This window comes from Crocuta crocuta, unplaced genomic scaffold, assembly GCF_008692635.1.
Source record: "Crocuta crocuta isolate KB4526 unplaced genomic scaffold, BGI_CrCroc_1.0 scaffold675, whole genome shotgun sequence".
In the NCBI taxonomy this organism is placed as follows: Eukaryota; Metazoa; Chordata; class Mammalia; order Carnivora; family Hyaenidae; genus Crocuta; species Crocuta crocuta.
The window spans coordinates 2,453,903-2,458,832 of NW_027528796.1; the positions used below are offsets into that span (position 1 = coordinate 2,453,903).

General features: G+C 52.8%; 1 long non-coding RNA gene across 2 annotated transcripts in view; it reads right to left on the reverse strand.

Moving 5' to 3' along the window:
- LOC144224456 (uncharacterized) overlaps window positions 1-1,194 on the reverse strand; it is a 3,168-nt gene extending 1,974 nt beyond the window's left edge. Inside the window, exons 1-3 of one of the 2 annotated variants that reach the window (XR_013333055.1) lie at window positions 1,112-1,194; window positions 828-1,006; window positions 252-305 (exon numbers count right to left, since the gene is read on the reverse strand). This is a non-coding gene — a long non-coding RNA (uncharacterized LOC144224456). Of the gene's footprint in view, window positions 1-6; window positions 306-827; window positions 1,007-1,111 lie in introns of those variants that run through there. The other variant, XR_013333054.1, reaches the window with a different exon arrangement.
- Window positions 1,195-4,930: the final 3,736 nt, after the last annotated feature.

Consider the following 4,930-nt stretch of genomic DNA (forward strand, 5'->3'; position numbering starts at 1 on the left):
ACATCCTCGCCAGCATCTAGAGTCCTCTGATTTGCTCATTTTAGCCACTCTGACTGGCGTGAGGTGGTATCTCAGTGTGGTTTTGATTTGTATTTCCCTGATGAGGAGGGACGCTGAGCATTGTTTTGTGTGCATTTCTGATGACTTTCTTAGCTAACTTCCTTGAAGTAGAATGCAAGTAACAGAGTAGGTTACATCTTGGTTCTTAGTACATATATTGTCAGATTATACTCGGAAAGTATATAACGTACATTCTGGTCAGCCCCTGATGATGATTTTCACTCAGCTTCATCGGGATTAGGTATCTGTATTTTTAAAATTAAAAAAAAATTTTTTTAATGTTTATTTTTGAGAGAGAGAGGGAGGCAGACTGCAAGCAGGGGAGGAGCAGAGAGAGAGGGAGACACAGAATCTGAAGCAGCTCCAGGCTCTGAGCTGTCAGCACAGAGCCCGATGCGGGGCTTGAACCCACGAACTGTTAGATCATGACCTGAGCTGAAGTCGGACACTTAACCAACTGAGCCACTCAGGCTCCCCATGTATCTGCATTTTTGAAGACTCCTTGAAAATTGGCAAGTAAAAACCACAGGAGGTGTTTTTAGGCATGAGTTTGTGTAATTTCTCCCTAGAGTTTTATAGAAATCAAAAGTGCAAATAAAAGGGATTAATCTAATAGTGGAAATTTGTTTTTTAAGTTTATTTTAGGAGAGAGAGAGAGAGAGGAGTCCCAAGCAGGCTCAGCGCTGTTAACATAGAGCCTCCATGGGGCTCCATCCCACAAACTGTGAGATCCTGACCGGAGCTGAGGTCAAGAGTCGGGGGCTCACCTGCCTGAGGCCCCGGCGCCCCGTGAAAGCTGGAGTTTTAGAGGATCTTGTTCGCTTCTGAAATCGCACGAATAAGGCTGGCCTGGACCGGGTCTTGCACCGGAAGCCGCCAGCTCACACATCCTTGGCGCCTACGGTCCTCACTGCGCCCGAGGCCCCTCCGCTCACCGGCACCTCATCTGGAAAAGCGGAACAGCAGATCCTGCCCAGTTCTCGCGGAAATCACACAGGGCAGGAAACGTGCAGCATGCGGTATATCCTGGGGATTAATAAAACCCACTTACCCGCCAGACTGGAACTCCAGTAACACAGAGAGCGGCTGTCCTGGACCCCGACATCTGCACCGTGCTGACGGGTGGTAGTCAAATGAATGCTGGGTGGAGGGAGGTGGGGGGAGAGTTGACGGGAGGGTGAGTGCGTGGGTGCATGTTGAAAAAAGTCAATTTCTCAAACACTTAGTCATGGGATCACCATGTGACCTGGCAGTCCCACTTCCGGAGATCCGCCCAAAATAACCGAAAGCGAGAATCCCCAGGTATTGTACACCCGTGTCACAGCGTTACTCGCAAGGGCCAAACTGTGGAAACCACCCAGGTATCCATCAAGGCATGGACGGCTAAACAAAATGCGGTCCATGCTTGTTGAAGAGCAAACCACGGGTCTAAAATGGCGTCACTTAGACTGGGTTCCCCACCAGGGCTTAAGCCCTAAGCTAGTAACTGCAGTTGCAACCTCCCCCAGTAAAGCCAGGGATTTCCAGTCCGCACAGTGAGCCGACCGGGGGGCCCTCTCCCTCCTCCGGAGAAAGAGGAGGTCAGCTCCGTGATAAGACCCCTTACCTGTCTCCGCACGGGAAATGGGCTTCGCCTGGGAAAATTCTTTTGCTAGTAACCTTCTACCCCACCCTCCTTCTGTAAAATCCTTCCATCTCTACAGCTCCTTGGAGCCCCGTCTCTACTTGGCAGATGGGGGTGCTGCCCGATCCGTGAATCACTTAATAAGGATGATTAGAGGGGTGCCTGGGGGGCTCAGTCGGTTAAGCGTCCAACTTCAGCTCAGGTCATGATCTCGCAGTTTGTGGGTTCGAGTCCCACATTGGTCTCTATGCTGACAGCCCAGAGCCTGGAGCCTGTCTCAGATTATCTGTCTCCCTCTCTCTCTGCCCCTCTCCCAGTTGTGCCCTGTCTCTCTCTCTCTCAAAAATAAACTATAAAAATTTTTTAAAAAATAAAGATGATTAGATTTTTAAATTGGTTGGCTTTTTTTTACTTAATGAGGTGGTGTCTCCTTGATCGGATGGGGGTCCCCAAATGTGGTGTGATGATCCTTATACCGCTCAGTTTGCCCAGGGGATAAAAGGATTCACCCGAGGCAGAACAAAGGAGGTAGAAGTTGGGGTTCCTGGGTGGCTCAGTCGGTTGAGTGTCTGACTTTGGCTCAGGTCATGATCTCACAGTTCGTGGGTTCAAGCCCTGCGTCAGGCTCTGTGCTGACAGCTCAGAGTCTGGAACCTGCTTTGGATTCTGTGTCTCCCTCTCTCTCTGACCCTCCCCTGCTCACGCTGTCTCTCTCTCAGAAATAAATAAAACAGGGAGGAGGGGAAGGAGGGTGATGGGCATGGAGGAGGGCACTTGTGGGGATGAGCACTGGGTGTTCTATGGAAACCAACTTGACAATAAACTATTTAAAAAAAAGAAAGAAAACATTAAAAGGAAAAAAATTAAAACAAACAAAAAACCAAGGAGGTAGAAGTTTGTAGAATGGACAGCAAGGGATCAAGGGGCAGGGCAGCAAATGAGGGTCTGTCTGCATCAAGGCAGTGGGTCAGGGCCATTTTTAAAGGGGGAAGATTGGAGGCTTGGGGACAAATGGAATCTTTTTCGGTGTCTGTGTCTGGAAGTAAGTAGCCCACTGGTCAGTTATGGCCTAGGGTATGTCAAGGCGGGTCGCCCAAGGTGCCCGTGTACATTTGGCTGGTGGTGGTCACTGGGGACACTTTAGCCTTGCTTTACATTCCAGTGCTCAAGTCTGTTACGTAAAAGGAAACTCTACAAGCAATATATACAACAGACTATTATTCAGCCTCAGACAGGAAGGACATTGTGACACCTGCCGCAGATGAACCGTGAGCCCGTGATGCTCACTGATAGAGCCCGGACACAAAAGACAGACAGTGTGCGAGTCCACTTCTACGAGGTCCCTGGAGGAGTCAGGTGCACAGAGACGGAGGGCAGGACGGCGGGTGCCAGGGCGGGGGGAGGGGCTGGGGAGTCCGTGCGCCGCGGGGGCCGAGCTCCCGGAGACGGAGGCAGGGCTCCGCTGCACAGCTGTGTGAATGGCCTTGATACCACCGGCCTGTCCACGTAAGATGTTCCAGAAGGAAAAAGCACATTTTGTATGTTTTACTGCAGGCTTGGAGAAAGATCCAGCGTAATGAGAGCAAAGCCCCTGTTCTCTGAGAGCCTCCGTATCAGATGTAGCATCAAAGGCACTGTTATACCCAGATCACAGTATCCTCACCGACCAGAGACCACCGGGGAGACCGAGTCACGCATGCAAAGGCAAAGGCCTTTATTACGGGCTCGAGCTCGGGCTCCCAGACCTCACCAGCGCAGTGGATCTGTGCTGAGAGCCCCGAACAAGGGCAGAATAGGGTTTTTATGGGGTTTGAGATGGGGGAGTTACAGAAGTTGTGACACGGGAACAGCGATCCAATCATAATTATACAACATCATTGACTGTGGGTTTGACCACACACATTGTCTAGAGTATTTGTTATTTTTGGCGGGATCCAATTACAAAGTTCAGAGTACCTTTAAATTTAACCAATCACAGAGCGAGCCTAGGGTCTTACTCGGCTACTAATGGGTTAACTTTAACACTAGGTAACAGGGTCCCATCTATAGTTTCTATCTCCAGGCCTCTCCCTTAACACTGTGGAGGGTGGTCGCNTCCTAGGGTCTTACTCGGCTACTAATGGGTTAATTTTAACACTAGGTAACAGGGTCCCATCTATAGTTTCTATCTCCAGGCCTCTCCCTTAACACTGTGGAGGGTGGTCGCCGGCCTTCCCTGACTGGGTGTTGCAAGGGTGGTTTCTCCTGCCTTGGGCAACGTGTAACTGCCTGATAGTTTCGGGGAAGCCGAAACTCAGGCCTTCTAGTTCAGAGGGGAAACTTAAAGCCTGTCATGGAGTCAGTTTGGTTTAGACGTTTAGACTTGTGGCCTTACAGCACAAGTGTTGGACCAAGGGCTGAAGAACATTCCTTTAGAAAAAAACACAAAACCAGGGCTGTGGCTCGGTGTTCTGGTTCATTCCGGATGCTGCTGGAGGCCTGTGGCTGGCACCATGGGAGTGTGGACCTGTGGGTGGGGGAGTGGGGTGGAGGGCCTTCCTGCTGGGGCGGGGCCTGTCCCCCGAGCTCCCCAGGGCCAGGGTGGCCCGGTGCCCATCCGTGCCTAGCGGTATCTGCTGGCCTTGGGCAGACAGTCCCCAGAGGGTCCTTCTCAGCCATGAGCCCCAGCTGGGGAAGTAACTGGTCCAGTGCCTTCTGTTCCCCTGGGGTGCGGCCGTAGGGGCGAGGAGAAGACACGGGCCCTGTCGCCGTGCTGCGTCCATCCAGGACACACAGCGCCTTTCCGTCCCTTTCTCCCCCAGCCCCCACCCCGTTTCCGGCACCCCGGTCTGGCCCTTCACCGGCCTTTCTGCTTCCTTCCTCTGCTGTGTCCCGCCTTCTGCCCTGCGACCCCGTGGGGTGGCTGGACGCAGGGCAGGGACAGCACCCGCACGGGCGTCCTCCCCGAGGCGCGCTCCTGGAGGGTGGACGTAATCAAATACGAGTTGGTCTTCGTGGCCAACATATCTGTGACCAGGGCTCCCAGGCTTGGTGGACGCTGCCCGGAGGTGAGCCAGGAGCTCGGAGGTGGAGCCGGGTGCCCCTCACCTTACCTTCGGATGACGACCGGGCGGAGACCGATCTTTCCTCCCCAAAGAACACCGGTGCCCGCCACAGCAAAGCCCCAGAGGGCAGGAGTCCGTTTGTGCGAAAGGTCCAGAAACGGCAGATCCTCGGAGAAGGGAGGTAGGGGGAGGCAAGGGTGGG